Genomic DNA, 22,363 nt, shown 5'->3' with positions numbered 1-22,363 from the left:
TTCTTTCCTCTCTGTCCATTGGTGAACTCACCAGTCCTGCTTCAGCCATCACCTCTGCTGCACCCAGGGTTTGCATCTTGCCTTCTTCCCTTCTGGTTCTATATGCTTTCCCCAGGAGCTCTCCTGTGCTTTGGGGCTTCAGCACCTCTGAGGATTCCCAAACTGCATCTCCAGTCACATCACGTTTCCAGCTCCCTGAAGGATGTGGTAATCCACACACCCAGAATCTTGCCGTGGCCATTCACACCCCCTTGTAGGTGTTTTTCGTTCTGTCTTCATCAACCCTTGCCTTTTCGGCCGGCCATCAACCCAGTTCACCTTCTGGGCACACGGACCAGCCTGCTCCAGCGGAAAGTCTGCTGCACCCTTCGGGTGGGGCGAGTCACTTCTTCTCGGACCTCGGACCTCGGACCTCGGCTCTTTCCCCACCCCGCCCTCCTCCCCCGCCTCTCGCCTTTTAGAATAATTAGCTTTGTCTGGGTCTGCCTCTGCCACACTGTGTGGTCCCTAAAGGCAGGGACCAGGTTCTGTTCATTAATACCTGGCCTGTCGTTTGCACAGCAGAAAATGCCCAAATATCATCTATTGAGCTATTGAATTCAATTTGGATCCCGGAAACTTTTTTCAATTCCCCAGTCGAAAGCTGTGCTTTTGAAGATTTTTAAAAAATTTATTCATTTGATAGAGAGATACAGAGAGGGCATGAACAGGGGGAGAGGCAGAGGCAGAGGGAGAAGCAGACTTCCAGCTGAGCCGGGAGCCGGACATGGGGCTCGATCCCAGGACCTGGAGATCATGACCTGAGCCCAGTCAGCTGAACCACCCAGGAGCCCCGAAAGGTGTACTTTTGAATGAGCCCACAATCGGTCTTTTCGCATTTCTGTTAGAGTTAGCTGAGTGTGCCTGTGTCAGTCACAAGATTGTAGGCAAACAATCTCTTTGCAAACCACCCCGCCCCCCCACACACATTGTATTTGTCTTTTGCCCATGAATACCCTCCAGGACCCAAAACAATTAATGAAAATGTTTGTGGTCCAGAGTCATTTCACTACCTCAGGCCATCCTTGGTCAAAGGGTCATTCATTACTTATTTAATGAGTACTAATTGAGTGCCTTCTCTGTGTCAGGCATTATTCAAGGCAAAACCCTGCCCTCAAGAAATTAACATTCTAATGAAGGAGATGGACGATGAACAAGCAAATAAATAAGCAAGAAAATATCAGATTGATGGGTGCTACAAAAGGAATAAACAGGGTGATAAGATACAATGTCAGAAGGAGGGGTGCCATTTTAGCAGGCCTGATAGAAGGAACCAGGCACAAATTCCAGAAGGAACTCCAGGAGGGGAACAGGAAGGGTAACAAACCGGATGCCGGGAAAACAATGGGCATGTCTGAGAAATGGAAAGGAGCGCAAATGTGCTCTGGGTAGAATGAACACGGAGCAAGATGGCAGGGGTGAGGCGTGCGGAATCCTGCAGGTAGGGAGGGACTTTTGATTTTATTAAAAACAAAATAAATAGTTATTACAGGATTTTATACACAGCAGAGACAAAATCTGGTTTATTTTGTAAAAATAGCTCCCTAAAAAGAACGTACAGAGTGTGGAGGAAGAGTGGAAAGACCAGTTCCAGGAGTGTTGAAATGGCCCGGGCAGGTTCACTGGTGGCCGAGGGCAGGCGCTGGCTTCGGCAAGGGAGAAGAAGGCTCCTGCAGCCACCTGGCTCCCTTCTGTCAGCTCTCACTACCATTCGGAACCGTCAACCAGCCAGGAGAGTGCTCAGCGACGCCACGGCTTGCCCAGGAGAAACCCATGTGTTGTGGGCGAGAAATACCCCGAGTTGGCCAACAGCCCACATCCTCTTGTCTCTGTCTCCTCGGCCCCTTTCCTTCTGGCTCAGCCCTGCAAGAAGGAAAGCTCTGCTTCTGTGCCAGCCCTTCAGGTCTGGAGAGATTGGCAGGGCACAGGAGTGCCTGAAAGCTGAGACGATGGCAGGATCGAGCAGGTGTGGGCAGCAGCCGTGGTGGTCTCGGCTCCTACCAGCTGCCTTAACTGTCGAGCCCCATCCATTTACCGGAGCCTGCTGTCCCTATCTTGATTCGCTCTCAGATTCTCTAAATGCTTCACTGTTGCCCCGATGGCTCACACACAGTTTGTTAATGTTGTTGTTTTGCCCCACAAAACAGAGAAGCGTTTTACATTCATTAAACTCAGTTGAAGTGAATTAGCCAACTGTTGAGAGGAGTCACAGTGTGCCCGGTGGCACTGGGCCCTGCCTGCTTCTTCTCCTGCTACCACTCGCCCTCCTGCCGTGGGCCAGCCCGCCTTCCTCCCGCAGACCCGGTGCTCTCCCCTGCTTACCTAACTTCTCCTTCAGGTCCTGGCTCTAATATCACTTCCTTCTAGAGGCCGTCCCTGAGGGCCGCCTGCCAGTCTACGGTAGATACCCTGATGAAATGCATTCAAAGCACTAGGGACTTTTTCTTCATAGGATTCACAGTAATGATAATGACATACTCACCCAGCAGGACGGAAACATATGCACCATGGCTCAGGGTTTTTAAATTTTATCTTATTATTATTTTTAAAGATTTGTTATTTATTTGATGGAGAGCGAGAAAGGGAACACAAGCAGGGGAGTGGGAGAGGGAGAAGCAGGCTCTCTGTTGAGCAGGGAGCCTGACGCAGGACTCAATCCCAGGACCCTGGGATCACGACCTGAGCCACAGGCAGACACTTAATGACGGAGCTACCCAGGTACCCGGCTCAAGGTTTTTTTAAAATGATTCGCTAAATTTTTTTTTATTTCTACGAGTGGTCTCATTTGCTCCCACTCCTGCTGATGGTGGAGGGGGAGGGAGGGGAGCTTCAACTCGCCAGTGAAAAGTAACAGCCTCTTCCAGTTTAAAACAATCTGTTTCCCCCAAACAGTCAATTAATTCAAGGCTGAAAGTGGCTGGCCTTGGGTACTATCAGGACACGTCGGGCCACCATTGCCTCCATGTCTGCAGTTTGGGGGTCAGCTCCACCCCCAGCCCTTGATGGCAAGGCCTCATCTCGGGCTTGCTGGGGCGAGCTCACAAGCTGGCATTCTTAGCTGCCTTGGGAGTATGTCTTGAGGAACTTCTATATTCCCTGCATGCCACCCACAGGCCGAGAGGAAGTGGGGAGCAATCTCAGGCCCTCTCCGTGGAAACACGCCCACCACCATTTCGACTGCATTGTGACTGCCCCGTGGTTTCTGGGGTGCCCAGAGAATTTCCTCTAATACCCCAGCGGGAGGCAGAGCCCAGTCTCCTGTGATCTGATTCTCCCTCTGCGACCTGGACTGTTCTGCATCCTTGCTGCTGATGTTCGCTCAGGAGGGAGGCCCCGAGGCTTTCTCTTCCCCCACTCTCCTGCTAGTGGAGCAGGGTCTTCCTTTCCTTCCAGTCTTGTGGGCCCCTGTGACCCCTGACATAGTCTCTGTCGATTATGCATGGTTTGTGCTGAATGAAGCCCACGATCCAGGTTTGCCTGTCCGTACGGAAAACCAAGCTTCAGAAATGAACCACCACCTTGCCTCTGGCTGCCATGCCCCTTACACTTTTTCTTTCTCCCACAAAGTTTGCCTTTTAGGATGACTTTCTTGCAGATTTAAAAACCAAGTCTGATTCCCACAGCTGAGCAGCGACCTCTTCCTCCTAACTTGCCTCCATCCTCACCGAATCCATCCATTCATGGGCAGGGGCCACCTGGTTTTCAGGAGAGAGAAAGCACCTCAGCTTGGACAGCTATATACAGAAGAATGAAACGCAACCGTTTTCTCCCACCGTACACAAAGATAAACTCTAAATGGATGAAAGACCTAAATGCGAGACAGGAATCCTTCAAAATCCTAAAGGAGAACATAGGCAGTAACCTCTTTGACATTGGCCACAGCAAACTCTTCCATGACACGTCTCCAAAGGCAAGGGAAACAAAAGCAAAATGAACTTGTGGGACTTCATCAAGATAAAAAGCTTCTGCACAGCAAAGGAAACAGTCAACAAAACAAAGAGGCAACCCATGGAATGGGAGAAGATATTTACAAATGACACCTCAGATAGAGGGCTGGTATCTAAGATCTATAAAGAATTTCTCAAACTCAACACCCAAAAAACAATCAAATCAAAAAATGGGCAGAAGATATGAACTTTTCTAATGAAGATATACTAATGGCTAACAGACACATGAAAAAATGTTCAACATCAGTAACCATCAGGGAAATTCAAATCAAAACCACATTGAAATACCACCTTACCCCAATTAGAATGGCAAAAATTGACAAGGCAAGAAACAACAAATGTTGGAGAGGATGTGGGGAAAGAGGAACCCTCTTACGCTGTTGGTGGGAATGCAAGTTGGTACAGCCACTTTGGAAAACAGTGTGGAGGTCCCCTAAAAAGTTAAAAATAGAGCTACCCTATGATCCAGCAATTGCACTACTGGGTATTTACACCAAAGATACAGACGTAGTGAAGAGAAGGGCCATATGCACCCCAATCTTCATAGCAGCAATGTACACAATAGCCAAACTGTGGAAGGAACCAAGATGCCCTTCAACAGACAAATGGCTAAAGAAGATGTGGTCCATATATACAATGGAATATTACTCAGCCATCAGAAAGGATGAATACCCACCATTTACATCAACATGGACGGAACTGGAGGAGATTATGCTAGGTGAAATAAGTCAAGCAGAGAAGGACAATTATCATATGGTTTCACTTATTTGTGGAATATAAGGAATAGCAGGGAGATCATTGGAAGGAAGGGAAAAATGAAGGGGGGGATAACGGAGGGGGAAAAGAACCACGAGAGACTATGGACTCCGGGAAACAAAGTGAGGGTTTTAGAGGGGTGGGGTGGGGGATGGGCCAGCCTGGTGATGGGTATTAAGGAGGGCACGTATTGCATGGAGCACTGGGTGTTATACGCAAACAATGAATCATGGAACACTACATCAAAAGCTAATGATGTACTGTATGGTGACTAACATATCATAATAATAAAAATTAATTTAAGAAAAGAACTTCATTTTTTAAAGATTTTATTATTTCTTTGTCAGAGAGCGAGCATGAGCAGGGGGAGCAGCAGGCAGGGGGAGAAGCAGGTTCCCTGCTGAGCAGGGAGTCCGACAGACACGGGACTCGATCCCAGGACCCTGAGACCATGACCTGACCAGAAGACAGATGCTTAACCAATGAGCCACCCATGTGTCCCAAAAAAGAACTTCTCCTTATAGTAATTTGTGTGAGCCTTTGCTGAAGGTCTACCTCTATAATCTCTTGCTCAGTACTGTTCTCTTTGTGACTAAAACAATGTGTGTGATTAACATAGACTTTGTTAAATGATTTAAGCCAAATGATATAACTTTATAATAATGACAAAATGTCAAAATTGTCAGGGACCATGGAGATCATTTAGTCCAATCCTTTTAGAAGAAACCTAAGGTCAGAGTGATTAAGCATACTGTTCAAAGTCACAGAAATAATGGCCCGTGTGGATCTTGGACCTCTCATTTTTCTACCCCCAAGTTATTACAGTTTCCCAATTCAGCCAACTGCCTTTGCATGGCATTTCGTTTGCCTACGTCTCCAAACCCAAACTAGGTGGTTTCATAGAGGACTAGTTCCCTTGATAGATTGGTTTATGGAGACAGAACTTCTTTCCCCTTCTCCTTGTCTTCACCTAGCCTAGGTAGATACGTCATTTTCAGAATGGAAGTAGTTTATTTTTTCATCATTACCAAAGTTCATACATTCTCATTGTAATAAAAAAAACTGTAAAGAAATCTTTACACTGTGTTTCTAGCATTTAACATAGTGCTGGTAAGCACTGAATTGTGTTGAGTGAAGAAAAAAAAGAAGTCATGCATAATTGTGCTACCCAGAAATAATTATTCAGCATATGTGCTTTCTATTTGTACATATATAATAAAAACAGGATTAGATATTTATTTCTCTCTTACCAGGTTCCTTAAACAAATACAGCAAAGCAGATTCAAATGAGTAGTGGCCCATTCAAGGAAGTCACCTGGGGAGACGATACTCTTATTTCAATATTACTGTTGCTAATACACGTATGGAATTGTCTTCTGAGATTGTTGCTAATTATTTTATTCTCAGTATGAACAAATATTCGTCCTTTGGTGGATTTTATTTGGAACAGGACTATCATTGGCATAACGATGAAAAAGGTGGGTGTTACTGTTTTGGATAAAAAGCAAGACATGAATATAAAACAACGAGACTGACATTTGCCATACACCTGCTCATAAATTGCTTTGAAGATTAGCCCCCACAAGGATTCCCAAAATGTTTCTTGCAGGGGCATCACAGGAAACGGTACCTATCTTCCAAGGGGACCAATTAAAACAGGATGATTTGCATCCAAATGTAAAAAATTCCAGTAGGTGGCTTTTAAAAGACAATCAGATTGGTTTATAGTAATATTCTGTACAGTATCAGACTCTTAAAGAAAACTGTAGTTGTAGGGAATTTAGCTTAATAAGATTGTTTTGTTTTTAAGTAAACCTTTCAGGTCTTCCATGATCTAGGCTGCAAGCGAACAAGGAGTGTCCCTCTGGCTGCAACAAGCTTTCTCCCAATAGCTGCTTTTAATTTGTTCATTATTGCTTTGCTTCTCTTCTCAATGTCCATCTTTAAGTTTCTGGTACTTAGTAACAATTAACAAGAGCAGTGAGCCTCTCATATGCTCCTGCACTTCCTAGGATACGTATTATCCGAGCAAAAATGCATCCTGGCTTCACTGGAGGAGGCACAAATGTCTCCAGGGCCCAGACCGGTCACATACAATGAGTGAAGAGTGTGTCTGTAAGAACAGTGCCAGCCTGATGACAGAAGGCGAATGACTGGCTCCCTCACTGTTGGAAGGCAATTGGGAATGGTGGGGCCTGGGGCAAAGAACTCATCCCCATGCAAAGGAGGCTAACTTTTACCCCAGGGGAGCGCACTCCAGGTTATGAGAACTTCTGGTCTTTCCTTTCCACGAGCTGAAAATCTGGGTTTTTATCTTACTTCTCTTGATTTGTAAATGTCAACCAATAATTCGAGCATCCCAGAGAGGAAGAGGAGCTTGACGGTCAAGCACTTGTATTCTGGAGCCAGATTGCTTGGGTTCAAATTCCACCTCTGCCATTGATTAACTGGGCCACTTTAGGCAAGTCACTCAACCTCTCTGGGCCTTAATTTCCTCATCTGTAAAATGAGGACAGTCATGTAGTACCAATCTTACAGGTCTGATGTGAAGCTAGAGAGAGTTGATATATGTAAAAAATATATATGCTTGGTCTATAATTAGTGCTCAGAAATGTTAGCTTTTGTTCTTTCAAATGAGAAGTTATCATGTGGGCTAAATAAAAGACATCTGCAGGCCGAATTCAGCCCATAGATTTCCGATGTGGGCATTATGGTCTAGAAACAGGAAAGAAAGCTTTTGGTAACCTAAGATAGTTGGTATACAATTATGCTCACTATCTCAATATACTCCAAAGTACATCAAGGGTTTAAAATAGGCTGTAAAAGTCAGACCCTTAGTAACTCTCCAATTTTCTGATAAACACCTACTGTAGTCACTCAGGTGATCTGCAGCGGGGGTTGGGGGGCGGGTGCACGGCTTTCCATTCCACCTGGGCAGGGCTCTAGAGGTATGGGAGGCTGAGCTGTTAACATATGTTAACATATTGAACGAAATACTGCCATACTGATCCATGAACAGATGCTTTCCTCGCCGACCCCATCCATGATTGGCCAGCCCAGCCACCCCAGCCTCTCCTCCCGTGACACCTGGCCCTCAGACCCTGCTTCTGCTCCCTGACATCTCTTCTGATTGCTTAGTGTCCACTGCACACCAATTGTTAAATATCTTGTTTATCACCTCTGCACCTAGATGCAGCGAACCAAATAAGTGGCAGATTCAACCATTAAAAGGTCTGTCTTCCTAAAACCTGTTACTTAACCTCTTTGAGTCTTAGTTTTCTTATCTATAAAGTGGTGATAATATTAGTAACTATCTCTTGTTATGATAAATGAGAGAATCCACGCAAAATGTTTAGTAGAGCCTGAAACATGCCAACCCTCTCTCCATAAATGCTGTCATTGGTTTTCATGACCTTCAGCTGGTGGAACGGTACCTAAATAGATAAGAAAGGCTTATAAATAAAATTTTACATATAGTTATAGATACAGTTATATAGAACTATAAATCATAGGCCTTGAATAGCAAGCCCATCTGAATGAGACTAAGCCTTCCTGAGGCTACATCCCAAATACATCTTCATCAGCGTTTCAAACTGGTTTCAGAAGTCAAGGTCACCCTCTTACTTGTAACTGGGCTTTTATAGAACACGCTTCGATCACCCGTCTGGGGCAACTGTCAGAAAAGCTGTCTATGGTGAGTAACACATCCAGAGCACAAGCCGTATTTTGCTTTACACACTTAAGTGAAGAATTGGTCCCTGGATGAACATAATGGAAGTCATTTGTTCTGGAAAAAGCAATTCAGAAAAAGATATCACCTAAAAAACTAGAGCAGCCCACTCAGAACTCTCTCCTCTGTTGGGCTGTGAAAGATGCTTGGGATTCAGTGCTATTCTTTGAGGAGTAAGGAGTGTTTTAATTTCCCATAATGGCCTCGTCTAGGAAGTCTGTCTATTCACCGTAACCGTTTGCTCCTGCGGTGTGTGACTGGCCCCATCTGAGAAATAACGGATGCTCCTTTCAGTGACTGGCAGCCTCCGGTGAAACCAGTTTAGAAGTGGTTTCCACAATTCCTAGTCAGAGTTAAAGGCATTTCAATCAGTGGGAAAAGTGGAAGGTAACTCCTTGCATTTCAGAGGTTGTCCTTGAGAACATTCTCTCAAGACTCCCATCAGAGATCTGGTAACATTTTCTCTATCATTCACCCATCTCTGCAGCTTGAGGCCAAGGGGCACCATTTTGGTTTTCTATATAAGGACCAGGAAGAGGGGGAGGGGATTCCCCCAAAGCCACTCTCTTGTTTCATTTAGGCTCTTTTCTTTCAGATTTAACCATGGAATTACTTCTTCCTGTTAGAACTGTGGTTTTCATAACTCAATCCTAAAACCAGAGAGCTGTGTGGCCTAGGGGGTAGAAGAGAGCAGAAGCGTGGGGAGGGAAAAATTCCAGCCCTCGCTGGAGTGGGGATACAACTTTTCTCACATCCCTCATGAGTGAGTTTCTCCAGGCACATCTCTGGCCAAATCGGGGGAGCTGAACCCAAACCCTTGTCTTGTTGTGGGAAGCAGAGATTTGGCCACTTTCAGCTTTTGTTCAAAGCCTCCTAAAAGGGAGCCGCCCTGTCCCACCCGGGACTTCAGGGAAGCTGTGCCCTCCCCAGAAATGACAAATGGAAAAGACAGAACGGACTCCAGCCAGGCCAGGATACAGTCTCTGGAAAGAGGTTGTTTTTGTCTCCAATGCCATAGAAAACACATCCTCTTAACTTATTAAGTAGGGAAACAGCACAATCACACACGCTGGAGGTTACCAAGGTGAACAGAATCCAAGATTAAAATCTGCCAGCCCAGTGGTGCATGGAAGCATGGAAGGCCCAGAGAGGAAATCTAGTTCACTGTTGGTAAATTTTTTTGGATGCTGTTTATGTTTGAACTTTTCTCTGTTTTCCTGTAGAAACTTCCGTACCCTCTTCCTGTGTCCCTACAAAAGGCCTGGACAATGCAGTCCCAGCACCGCTTAGGACATGGGCAGGGCCCCACCTTCCTCCTTCCTGCAGGGATATCCTTTCCTATAGAAGAGGTAAGAATGTAAGGTTCATGTGAAAATGTTATTATATTCCTTATCTCAGTCATTTTGTGATTTGCTGTTTGGCCACAATAAGTCAGCCTGGCCACATTCACAATAGAGGTGGCCCCAGTTCCTAGTTTTGGCTCGTGCTGTTTTCTCAGCTGAAGAGGGCAAACGGCTGTTAAAAATGCTGCTTGTTTTCCAGGATCTTATCAAGAGTTCATGTCTAAGGCCAGAAAGAGAAGGGAGGGCTCCATTTTTTTTTCTCTCTCCTCATTGTTTCCAACTGATTTGGCAGGAAATGGGAGTCCTCTACCTGTCCCTCTTGGGAGTAAAATTGATTTGATTCCATTTTTCAGATGTATCCGCTACCGCCAGGAGTTGGGGACATTTCTGCTCACCCTAAAGCAAATGTGTCCTGCATTTACACAAATGACATCTTTCAAAATTGGAAATGAGTCAAATTTAAATGGAGAGCTTTGGGATTGGTGATTGCCGTAAATTGCCTCAGAGAATCTCAGCTTCGTTTTATCTTCTAATTCACCCCTTTGTAAAGTGCCTTTTGGGGCTGTGGACTTTGGCTGACTTCAACAAGTGTGTGTGTGTGTGTGTGTGTGTGTGTGTGTGCACGTGTGTGTGTGTGTGTGTGCGTGTGCGTCTGTAGCGTTATTGGCATAGGCACTCCGAGAATCAAAGTCTTTCACACAGCGTTGCACATGAATCAGCAGCTCACATTAGCAGCTGCCTGGGAGCATACAGATGGGCAATGCAGAGCTCAGGAGAAGGCAAGTCAGTTCCTCGAGAATCCTAGTGCAGCTATGGTTGACCCAGGATTTCCCATTTAACCGAGTTCAGCCAACTCAGTCAATTTGGACAAGAATCAAGGTCCATCTAGATGCTTCACTTCATATAAAATCAACCTCAGATGATTATATTTTGAGGGGCTCGGTTGTGTTAGTGTCTACAGATAAAGTTGAAACATGGGAATTCTAGAAACCACAGTATTCCGTAAACAGAAGCATCTGTGCTTTCAATGTCAGTACTGGGCTTTGGAGCTAAGACACAGAGCCTGGACAGTTACTGGATGGAATCATGCAACAATCCAGTCTTAACTACCCTCAGGAGCATAAGAACTAGAAAAAGCTGTTTGATGCTGCTTTATGGGGGGTCTTGGTTTTTCCAGCCCACATCATCCTCAATAGAGGACCCTGCCTCTGATCGAAGAGTCTCTGTCCGCGCCACCCCCCGCCCCCATCTCAACATGCAACTTCCAGCTCCTCACACGCCCTGCTCGTGCTGACAGTTGTTGGTGGCTCTTCTGCTGCATGAGGGTATTGGTAGTCAGGGGGAATCTCTCCAGACTCTTTCCTCCTGCGGGTCCTAGGTGGTCCACAGAGCGGCTCCCAGATCTGCCTGGACCTCCACCTCCTTGGCGGTTTGGTCAGAGCTATACTCACCCGCTGTACTCATCCTGGGGCATCCAACTGCTGGTTCAGATACAGAAGTCTGACAGATCTGCTAAGAGCCACCCCAGATAGTTTTTCCACCCAAGTGAGACAACCAACTTTAGATCAGCCTCTAAGGGATTACATTTGTGGGAGAAAAATATTTGACATCCTTGTATTGTATTAACCAATGCTTTCCCTCAATCCCAACATTTCCTTTCTCTCCTTGGTGCTTCCCCCATGCCCCTAATTCCCTTTGAAGCAGTTGGGCAATTCTGTGCTGACTGCCCCAGAGAAAGGATGTTACAATGGAAAAACAGCCAGGAAAAGACTCTTCCTGACTTTTGAGTTTCAAAAGCTTAGGCCATTAGGGAAATGGAAAAGACCCACAGAAAGGACAAAACATTTGGCAGCAATGTCATGAGTGAGAACAAAATGCCTCAACAGCCCTACTCCCTGAGCTTCAAGAATTGGAGAGAGCCAGAAGGAAGAGCAAAAACTGGTGAAATCTGGGTCAAGAGGGCCTGATCTGAAGGGTCCACGTGGACGTGAACAGAAGCAGCATCCACAGACTACCCGTAATCCACCCCCATGACCCTCTGCATCACCCAGGCCCAGGGGCTAGACTGGTTGCCATCTGGTGAGGATTTTTCACTGACTGCTTAGCAGAAATAACAGCCATCTGTGGCTCCAACTTGGCTATGATGTCACAGCTGGACTCACCCCATGTGACCAACCCAACGAACAATATTTCTGGGCACTTTTAGGCCCCCAACAAGGATGGTGGGGCCCTTGGGCACCTGGCAAGGTTTTGCAGTGGGAGGAAAAGTCCCTGTGTCTATAATTAATAGATGAATGGAACCAGTTCAAGATTTTCCCTGAACAAAAATCATGGTTAAGCCTCACCTTTATCCAAGCTCCCCTGAGTGTATGCTACCTCTGGCCTTCTCAAGGGAACCACATTGCTCTTGCATATTGGACATCTTTGAACTGTTTCCCACAGAGCTGGTCCAGAGGTCTATTTAGGTGATTCTACCCTGTGTTGTATTCCTAGCCTCTGACCAAAACTTGACCTTGATCTTGATCTTGGGTAATTGCCTGGTTTACCATGTTCTCATGCTTCTCATTGTAGAACCCTGCCCGCCCCAGCTCCCAAGCCAGGAGGGTTTGTATACCCTTCATCTCTCCAACTATACTAGGGTGTCAGTTCCAACACACAAGCCATCCTCCTTCTCATGGGTGCATCAATCACACACCTAGAGGTTCCCCAACTACAGAGATACTCAACCTGTGCCCCATCTTCTCTAAGATGGAGGGAGTTACAGATAAAATGGGGTCTTCAGGGCCACACCATAAGTAGCAGAAGATGGAGGTTGTGCTTGGGATGAGTCAAAGTATTAGATCAGTAGAACCAGGTTGAGCCAGCAGCTGGTCTGGATCCCTTCTCATTACTCTCTTTCCTCCCACGTGACTGATGCCATTAGACCATCCTGAGGACAGCCCACTCTCCTCTTCACTTGAAGAAGCACAGTAGGGTGGCTCTAGACCCTAAGGAAATCCTTCTCCTTTAGTCTAGAGGTAAGATCCCAAAGGTCACGAAGTGGGCCTGAAGGGCAAGTGCCAATTGCCGAGGTTTGAAACTAGAGAAGGAAGGGTACAGGACACCAGGTAAGTCCTCAATGCGAAAGTTCTCAGATCATGTCTACACTGAAAGATGACAATGGAAAACACAGAATGGAAGTGTCACTTCTGATTTACAGCACGTATGTATTTTCATCTTTGCATTTTCCCCTTGCCCCTCCTGCTTCATAGAGGTGTTGTGAGGCCTAATGTTGATAAAGTGTCCTATAGGTCTCAGATAAAAGTTACTGTAGAAGTGCAAGAGTGAGCACCATTGCTGACACTAATCAGCCTGAAGTCCAATGAGCATTAAGTAGAGTCAAATGTTACAGGTATAGGAATGTTAGTGTGTGTTTCAAAGGTTACCACCATCTGGGGGCAAAAAAATGTACCACAAAAGGCAATCTTTTTCACAGTGAAGTTATAAAAGCTTTCAGAATAAAAAAAAATAGAAAGAAACAAACATCAAGGGATTATTACAAGTGACCATGAATGCAGATTAGTTAGCAAAAACAAAGCAGGTCCTCAACCAAGGTGACAGCATGACTGATTTTTGCGTAAGATTTTCAGACCAAGAGTGTTCATCATGGTGCCATTTTTCCGGATTGAATACCAGCTGAAATTAATGGGACATGGGTCGGGGGGGTGAAAATTCTTATTAAAATACTGAGATTTTTGTGATAAATGACGGTAGCTAGGGGTTTGCGGTTGCGAGTGTGGAATGCTTTGGAGTGTTTCTCCTACCAATTGCCCTAGCAATCATATCCATCTTAGGAGGTTCACTGCCTGACTTCTCATCTTTGGTGACCTTGGGGCAAGTTATGCAAGTCTTTTGTGCCTCAGTTTCCTCATTTGTAAAAAGGAAATAGTGAAAACTCTATTAGGGTTGGTGTGAAGAAAAATGAGTTAACGTTGGAAAAGCATTGGCACGTGGAAAGTACTACTAAAGAGTTTACAGTCATTATGATGATGGTCATTGTTATAACTTGACTCTACCTTTGGAAACATCTTGAACAGGGAATCTGTTGGAGACTGAATGTGCCCCATAGAATCCCCAGAGAAGATCTAAGGACCCAGGGAAGAAAAAATTGAGAAGACAAGACACCAGGTAGAAGGAGAGTGGATCTGCCATGAAGGTTTTCTTGAAAAGATTTCACATATTCCAAAAGTTTTTTCACACTATTCCACCTCATCTGAAGCCACTCTCAAAATAATACTTGACCTGTAGAACCAGACTGTTCCGAGCCTACTCAAGCCTTGTCTTTAGCCCAGTGTTTGGAAGCAACATTAGATACGACAGCATCATTTGGCCCTTCTCTTCTAGTGGTCATGACATTTTAGATAATGGAAAGGAGATGGATTAGTAGTCATGTTTGTCAATTATTTTTAGCTCTCCTCCTGCTGAGTGCATGATGGGATTATAGTTCTAGGCCCCTTGGGGCATTGGATGGGGTCCAGTGGCTAGTTCTGGTCAGCGAGTTGAGAAAGGCAGTGAAATGGGTCACTTCCAGGCTGAAGCATTTAATAGCCAACGCGAGCCCTGCAAATCCTCTCCTTCTGTCTGGCTTGGAAGCCAGCAACGCTGGAGATGGTGACTGTTCATCTGCCTGCCTCCCTCAGTGACTCTGATAAACGATGAACAGAACCACCATTGCCACGCCTCTTCCCACCAATCCCCAGTGGACAGGTAGCATGAGTTCGAAGAAACTTCTATTGTTGGAAGCCACCATTTAGGGGTTGTAATTACAGCATAACCCAATCTCTCGTGACCGATACAGTATCTTTAGTGTGAAAATCTACTTGCACGCTAAACAGTGAACTACAATAGTGAAAGTCCATCCCGACTACTGTCCCTGGTAGATTTTTGTAAAACCTTTTGTGTTACGAGATTCATCCTTTGGCTTGGTGTAAAATCCTAGCTTCTTGGTTCTGCTGCTCTAATCTGACTATCTGTCCCACAGCTTTAGTAAGAAGCCTTCTTCTCAAATTAGACCGCAGTCTTTGCCATGGACCCTCAACAAGCCATATTCATTCCTGCCACCCGGGGGTACTCATACTGTTTGCCTAACAGGAGCTGCAATGACTACGATTGTCTGCCTATTTAAATCCAATCCTTTGATTGTAATTGCTACTATCTTCCCAGATAGCAACGGAGAAATGACTGTGAAACTATAGAGCGTGATTACTGTGTTCATTATTATTAGCAAACATAGACTGACACGTAAAATACAAGAGGGCCACGTGAGGCCCAATGACAACACCAGGAGCTGGAGCAAGGCTTACGGTGTGCAGCTGAGGGCCTGGCACGCCAATATGGATATTCTCTATCGGCCACAGTGCCGCACCCAGGGCTTTATCCTGCAGCTGCACTATCATGAGTATACAAAATTGCACTTCTGAGATATTCGCTGCACAGTGTTTAGCATGGTGAGAAAGTGGGAAAGCCTCAGTGGCCACCAATATGACACTGATTAAATAATTATCCTAGATCCCTTAGCGGATATGCTGGGCAGGTGATAAAGGAGTGAAGAGGAGTAATATGTATGGACATAGACAGATAAGCATGATAAGTGGTTGTGTAAACAAAGCACCTTGAAGAACAGTATGTGTGGTATGATTTTATGTCGCTAAGTATATTTTATGGTCATAAAATCTCTGGAAGGATATTCACTCTGCCAATAGCAGTGGCTAAGTCTGTGGGGTAAAACTGCTGGGGTGGAGTGAGGAACTCACTTTTTACTGTAGTCCTGGACCTCTTATAAGAAACCTTTATTACTTTTATGACGATGGTTATAATTCTATCGTTTGTTGAGCACTCAGTACATGGCAGGCTGCCACTAAGTTCATCTGATAGTCCTCCTGATAAAACATCATGAAGAAGTATTTTTATTATCCTTACCCAATGGACCAGACAACGGAAGGACAGAGAAGTGAAGGAATCTGCCCAAAGCCAGTAAGTGTCAAAACCGGAATTTGAGCCCACGTGGTTTACCTACATGTTGTGTGCTCTTAATTGCTGCCCTGCAATCAAAATAAACAATAACAATTTTTCAGGGACACCTGGGTGGCTGAGTCAGTTGAGCATCGACTCTTAGTTTCGATTCAGGTCATGATCTCAGGGTCATGAGACCGAGCCCTGCATCAGGCTCTGCGATCAGGGCAGCCTGCTTGAGATTCTCTCTCCCTCTCTCTCTGCCCCTCCCCTCACTCACACTTGTGTGCAACCCCCCCTTTCAAATAAATAAATCTTTTTCAAAAAATAAATAATAACAGTTATTTAAGTTTGGTCTCCCTTCAGAGGAATTCTCACTTCTGTGATGCCACTTTTGATCATGTCAGGCTGTCCCTTCATTCAACAAACTTCTAGTAAATATATGGTCAAAGGGCCTATTTGGGATACCGCAAAGAATACAAGTCAAAGAAGTCACAATCCTGGCCATTCGAGAACTTATGAGGAAGATAAAGAGAGCTCGAAACCTGGAACAGGGGGTGCTGTAAGACTGTGATGAGGTTCTATGAATTCAGAGGAAAGGGGAGGAATTGCCAACTCCCGGAAGCAGAGTCAAGCCTGAAGACGAAATGGCTTCACGGAGACCCACTCGTTTGTTTGGCTGGAGTGAAGGGGAGCCATAGCCGAGGCTGCAGGCTGCAGAGGTGGGGTGAGAGGACACCCTGCTGAGGGCTGTGGGCTCTGTTTGATAGGAAATGAGATCCCATGAGAAAATTTTTATTAGGCCATGATAGGGTCAGAAGAGCAACCTAATGATACCAGTAAATATTTATTAAGTGCTAGACAGGATGCTAAGCATTTTTACATATACTCCCTCATTTCATCTTCAAAACAACCTTGAGAGGAAGCTATTGATACTTTTCCAATTTTACAGGCGCTGAAATAACAGGCCCATTGGGCAGCACAGCTGGGAAATAAGCCCAAGCAGTCTGGGTCTGAAGTCTGTGTCTTTAATCTTTCTCTTTTCTTTTCTTTTCTTTTCTTTTCTTTTCTTTTCTTTCTTAGGATCTATTTATTTATTTTAGAGACAGAGAGAGAGCAGGGGGAGGGGCAGAAGGAGAAGGAGAGCGAGAATCCCAAGCAGACTCCTAGCTGAGTGCAGAGCCCAATGCAAGACTCAATCCCACAACCCCAAGATCACGACCTAAGCTGAAACCAAGAGTTGCACGCTTAACTGATGACCACCCAGGCGCCCCTAACCACTTTCTTACACAACCTTTTGCCGGAGAAATATCTCTGGTGCCAGTACATGGGGTGTGTTGGGAGGAGAGAACCTTAAAGGGCAGGAAAGCTGATTAGGAGACCATTACCAAACTCCAGGCCACCCGCCCAAACTCTGATAGCATTTTCCCCCAAAGTACTCATTTGGTCCTTCATCCCTTTGTGAGCTTTACATATGAATGTTAATGTTCTTGAGCACATAAGAAACAACAAAAAGCATATTGTTTCTTTCTTTCTTTTTTAAAGAAGAATTATTTATTTGAGAAAGAAAAAGAGAGAGAGAGAGCTGGGGGAGGGACAGAGGGAGAAGGAGAGAGAATCTCAATCAGACTCCCCCACTGAACACAGAGCCCAGTGCGGGGGCTTGAGCTCACAACCCGGAGATCATGACCTGACCTGAAGTCAAGAGTACAACGCTTAACTGACTAAGCCCCCAGGAGCCCACAAAGCACGTTGTTTCTATAATGCATGAAACATATAAACACACATACACTCATATATCATGTAAAAGGGTTGGAATTAATAATTTCTAATATTCAGTCATTCTCCGATTCCCTAAGGAGATCTTGATGACAATTTGAGTAACAAACCGCAATGCATGGCACTTCGTAGTTTTACGCTTTCCTGCAGGGAGCCACTCTCGCTCCCTCCTTTGGAGCAAACTTGTGAGGCGCACAGAGCGAGTACTACTTTTTCCAGAGGAGAAGAGAGATTAGGTGAGTTTAAGTGTCCAAAGTCACAGAGCTCCTAAGCACTAGAAGTTGTATTCAAATCTAGGTATTCAATTTTATGTCTGGTACTTTTTTTTTTTTTAAGTTGGAGAAAATTCTATGATTCTTTATGACCGTGCTCTCTTAAAAGCACCACCTAACCTTCACATTAAACTTGGTTTCTGAGAATAGCACAGTTTAAGAAATTGTGTTCATCTGTTGGGCATTGAGAGGGTGGGCAGGTAGGACGACACCTGCTTTTGAGGCGGCTAAACGTCAGCGCGGTTTAATGGTGCAGCCGCACGGAGCGATCCGGCCCCGCGCGCACAGCCTGGCGGGTGCTGCCCTACCCGCGGCACCACGTCGGATTGGAGCCGCCCGCACCTTCGGTGCTGGGTCGCGTTAATTTGGCTGCCCTTGCATTCATCCATAAACACTTTGATGTGGATGGACTTGGGTATGAAGTCACACTCTCTGACTCACTTCTACTTCAAAGAAACTAATTATGAATGAACTCACCAAGTATGTCAAAAAACTGGAAATCATTGACAATTCCCTGCTAACTTTTGCAAGAAACCCTTCTGGATATGATTACATGAAATACTGTGTGTGGAGGTATCTAGCACCGTGCCAGGCCCACACTGGTCTTTCAGTAACCGATCATTTCTGAGCACCACCCAGGCTGGGCTTTGTTCTGGGTGCTGGGAATAGAGCAGCGAACAGGTGAGGCTCCTGTCCCTGCGAGCCTAGCTGGAGAAGACAGAGAATGAACGAGTACATGAACAAGAAGGTATAGCAGGTCTTGAGAAGTGCTATAAAGAAAATGAAACAGGTAACGTGATGGAAAGTGGCTGTGAATGACTTTAGGATACAGTGGTCAGAAAAGGTCTCAATGACAACATGTCTTTCTTTGAAGGGCCAGCCATCCCAATGGCTGCAGGAATTTGGGCAGTAGCACGCATGGGCGTAGCCTGGGAGGGACTGAAAGAAGGGCATGGGTTGGGAAAGGGGTGTGGGTTATACTCAAGTGTGAATGGGTGATGAAGGCAGAATGGCGTGATCTGTCGTACTGGTCAGAGCTGCCTCTAGCTGCTGGACAGAACACGGAGGGGAAGGGGAGTCAGCTCAGGCTGCTATCACAAGATACCATAGACTGGGTGTCTTCAACAACAGATATTTATTCTTATAGTTCCAGGGGCTGGGAAGTTTGAGATCAAGGTGACAGCATTTCAGTTCTTGGTGGCCTGCTTCCTGGCTCACAGACCTGTCTTGTCATGTCTTCACATGACAACACAGAGCGTGAGCTCTGGTCTCTCTGCCTCTTCTTAAAAGGACACTAATCCCATCTCGAGGGCTCCACCCCCATGACCTCATTTAACCCTGATTACCTCCCAAAGGCACCATATGCAAACACCATTGCACTGGGGGTTAGGGCTTCAACGCGTACCTTTTGGGGGAGACAAACATGCAGCCCATAATAAGGCAGGCGGAAGTGAGAGGCAGCTGCTGGGGAGGTCTGGGTGAGAGGTGGGGGACCTGGGCCAGGATGGGTAAAACTAAGTGGAGGTACTAGATCGGGCTTGTCCTTTGGAATCGGGTCCCACGGAGTAGACCCTGAATACACACTTCCACGTGGGGCTGCTCTTCTTCCTTTCCTCCCTTCCTTCCTTACAAGCGTCCTACTTCATTTCATTTGTTGAGTTTTGGCATAAGGTATTTCTTAGGTAATTTGCCTTTTTTTTAACGCATAGATGATAATTTTATCCAAAGACAGGTCAATTCAAGTCGATCCAACAAAACTTTGTTGAGCATTGAAAACATGCAACCTCTTCACATCAGATGCTTTTTCTATTCATTTCAGTTCAACAATGGGTTGTGATTGGCAGTTATGAGCTGGGCACCATCTTTGGTTCTGGAGGCTCAGATGAAAAAGACACAGATCTAGCCCACCCTCAACAGTCTCACTGTTCAATAACGGAGAAATATGGGCAAGGAAATAAAATATGATACAGGAGACAAGTGAAACCCAGAAACATGTAAGGTACAGGACACCCAAACAGTGCAGGGCGAGAGGGCACCCCTCTGAGAGAAGAAGAGGAGAAAGCTTTCCTGGGCAGGTGTCTCCTGGCCTGAGTGTCAGGGAAGGACTGTTCCCTGGTGGACAAGGATGACAGTGTCCTGGGTTGGGGAACAACATAGGCAGATGTATGCAGGAGCGAAACAGCAGGGCTTATTTGGGGGAACCACAGGCCCCTCCGTATTGCTGGAGCAAACGAAACAACAGAGGGAGACAGGCCATCAACAGAAGTAGGACCCCGATCAGAGACGGCCTCATTTATTACTATGTACGAGCCCGTACTATATTCTGTTAGTGACGGGGAGTCAGAAAAATGGGTCACACAGGGCGACATCATCAGATTCCATTCAACTCTACGTGTTCACCAAGTGTAATTTTAAAACACACACAGACACACACATCATTTGAGAATATTCGCAAAGGTGTGTGAAGGAGAGACTTTAAAAACATGTGGCTTCAAGGAAATTATATAATTTGGAAAGGGCAGAGAATGAGAGGAAAAATTCCAGGGGCTCAAGGAGAGATTCTCGGCCCCTTTCCAGTCCCTGGGAAAAGTCCGACGCGGGAAAAGCAGCCCGTCTGTTATGTCTGCAGGCGTCTGGGGCGAGCCCTGCTCCTCCACAGAACGGGGCAATTCATGCAGAATGTAAAGATGAGAGGTGCCCATTTTCCAGGGGCTGCAATGGCAATTCCAGTTGCAGTAAGAAAGTGACAGGAGCCGGGAGGCCCGGGGGCGCCAAGGTACACATTTCTAGTGGGCACACCGTTAAGGCCTCTAGTAAAAAACCCTAATTGTGCTCAGAGGACTTTCACAGACCTTGGCAGCCTGGACACGGGTGTGGAACGTGCAGCTTCCAGGCCTGGCTGAGAGTCGTGCCTCCCAGCATCTCGAGGGTCTCGAGAGAGGGCATAGAAGTCTGCACCAATGCCCAGAATCAAAATTAACTCCAATTCCACTTTGATATCTTTTTTTTTAAGATACCACATAAAACTCGGGAAAGGGGGTGCTGCAAACTGCAGCCTCGAGAGGATGGCATCACTCTGCTGTTCTTACTGTGCAGAACAAACTGGTAATGTCAGGGTTCCGACATGGAAAAATCCCCCTGAGGCTACTAAATGTTGTTGGCTTTTTGGCTTATTTATAGAAACTGTAGGGGGGCAGCCCTGGTCTTGGTAGCGGGTAGAGAGGCACAACGGAGCTCAGGGCACGGCTAGGAAATAAAGTGGGAATCATTATGTTATTTGGAATGAAAATACTTGAACATTCTCTCTCATTGGCTGCTATAAACATCTTATAAATCTGCATCGCCCAATCGGATAGCAGCTAGCTCCAATGCTGTTTGAACTTAAACTTGGGTTACCCACATTTCAAGTGCTCAAGAGCCATATGTAGCTAATGTCTACCCTACTGAACAGTGCAGACTGAGAACATTTCCATCGTGGTGGAAAGTTCTATTGGACAGTGCTATTTTAGATACCAGCTTCATGGTGCCTTTTTCTCAGCCATAGACTCTGACTGCTGCTTCATATATGGTGAGAGCAATATATGTGAGAGCAATCATTACATTAATAATAATGATGATGGCTCATATTGTTGAGCTCTCACTCTGTCGGGCCCTGTGCTAGAGCCTTTCCATGTCTGCCAGGTTAATCTATTGAGAAGTTGATTTTTTTTCTCATTGCTCCCCCCATCCTAAAATCCAAGAGGAAGTGGCCATTGGCCCCTGCGTAAGGAGAGATTGGTGTTACAGAGAGCCAAAAGCCAAAGTTGACTGACGACATCATGTCTCCTTGTCCTTTGTAAGAAAGCTAAGTTTGTGGAGGGGATTGTGCTAGGTCCTCTGGAAGGGGAGAAGAGGGAAGGGAGGAAAAAGTGGGAGAGAGGGAGAATGAGGCAAATCCCCTAGACTGAAAAGAAGATAAAGGTCAGAAAGTCCTTTTTCAGGGTGGAAACAGAGCCCCACTCCCTGGAGCTGGGCTACTGGTAAGATTCCCAGAGGGGAGCAGCTGTCTGTGTCTCTAGGGATGCTGGACCCAAGCCCTAGGTTCCCAGCCCTTGCAAAAGCTTCTCTGCCACAAGCATGACACGGAAGCCCTGCAATCACTGAGCTTTAAGGGATGTCCGGCTGGACCACCACTAGTCGCTATGGTGCCTTTGTACTTACTAGAAAAAGACACTCTCTCCCTCATATTAACTATTTTATCGTTAAGTTAGTATGTTACTGATATGCGCTGAATTGTCCCCCCTACGATTCGCCTGTTGAAGCCCTAACCCCCAGTACCTCCGAATGTCCGTATTTGGAGACAGGGCCCTTAAAGGGTGATTAAGTTAAAATGAGGCCATAAGTGGGACCTCATCCAATCGGACTGATGTCCTTATAAGAACAGAAAATTCAGACACACTAAAAGACAAAAGGAACCCGCAGGCACAGAAAGACCATGAGCAGGGCAGCTAGGGGGTGGCCATCTGC

The 22,363-nt window shown here is 45.8% G+C and overlaps 1 long non-coding RNA gene across 1 annotated transcript in view; it reads right to left on the bottom strand.

The window, feature by feature from the left end:
• Nucleotides 1–1,543: 1,543 nt before the first annotated feature.
• LOC121104411 overlaps nt 1,544–22,363 on the bottom strand; it is a 104,330-nt gene continuing 83,510 nt past the window's right edge. The window contains exon 2 of the long non-coding RNA XR_005836720.1: nt 1,544–1,902. This is a non-coding gene — a long non-coding RNA (uncharacterized LOC121104411). The remainder of the gene's footprint in view (nt 1,903–22,363) is intronic.

The sequence above is a fragment of the Ursus maritimus genome, unplaced genomic scaffold, assembly GCF_017311325.1.
Source record: "Ursus maritimus isolate PB19 unplaced genomic scaffold, ASM1731132v1 scaffold_21, whole genome shotgun sequence".
Lineage (NCBI taxonomy): Eukaryota > Metazoa > Chordata > Mammalia > Carnivora > Ursidae > Ursus > Ursus maritimus.
Note: the sequence above shows the minus strand (reverse complement) of the source record. Positions and strands in the feature narration are given on the sequence as shown.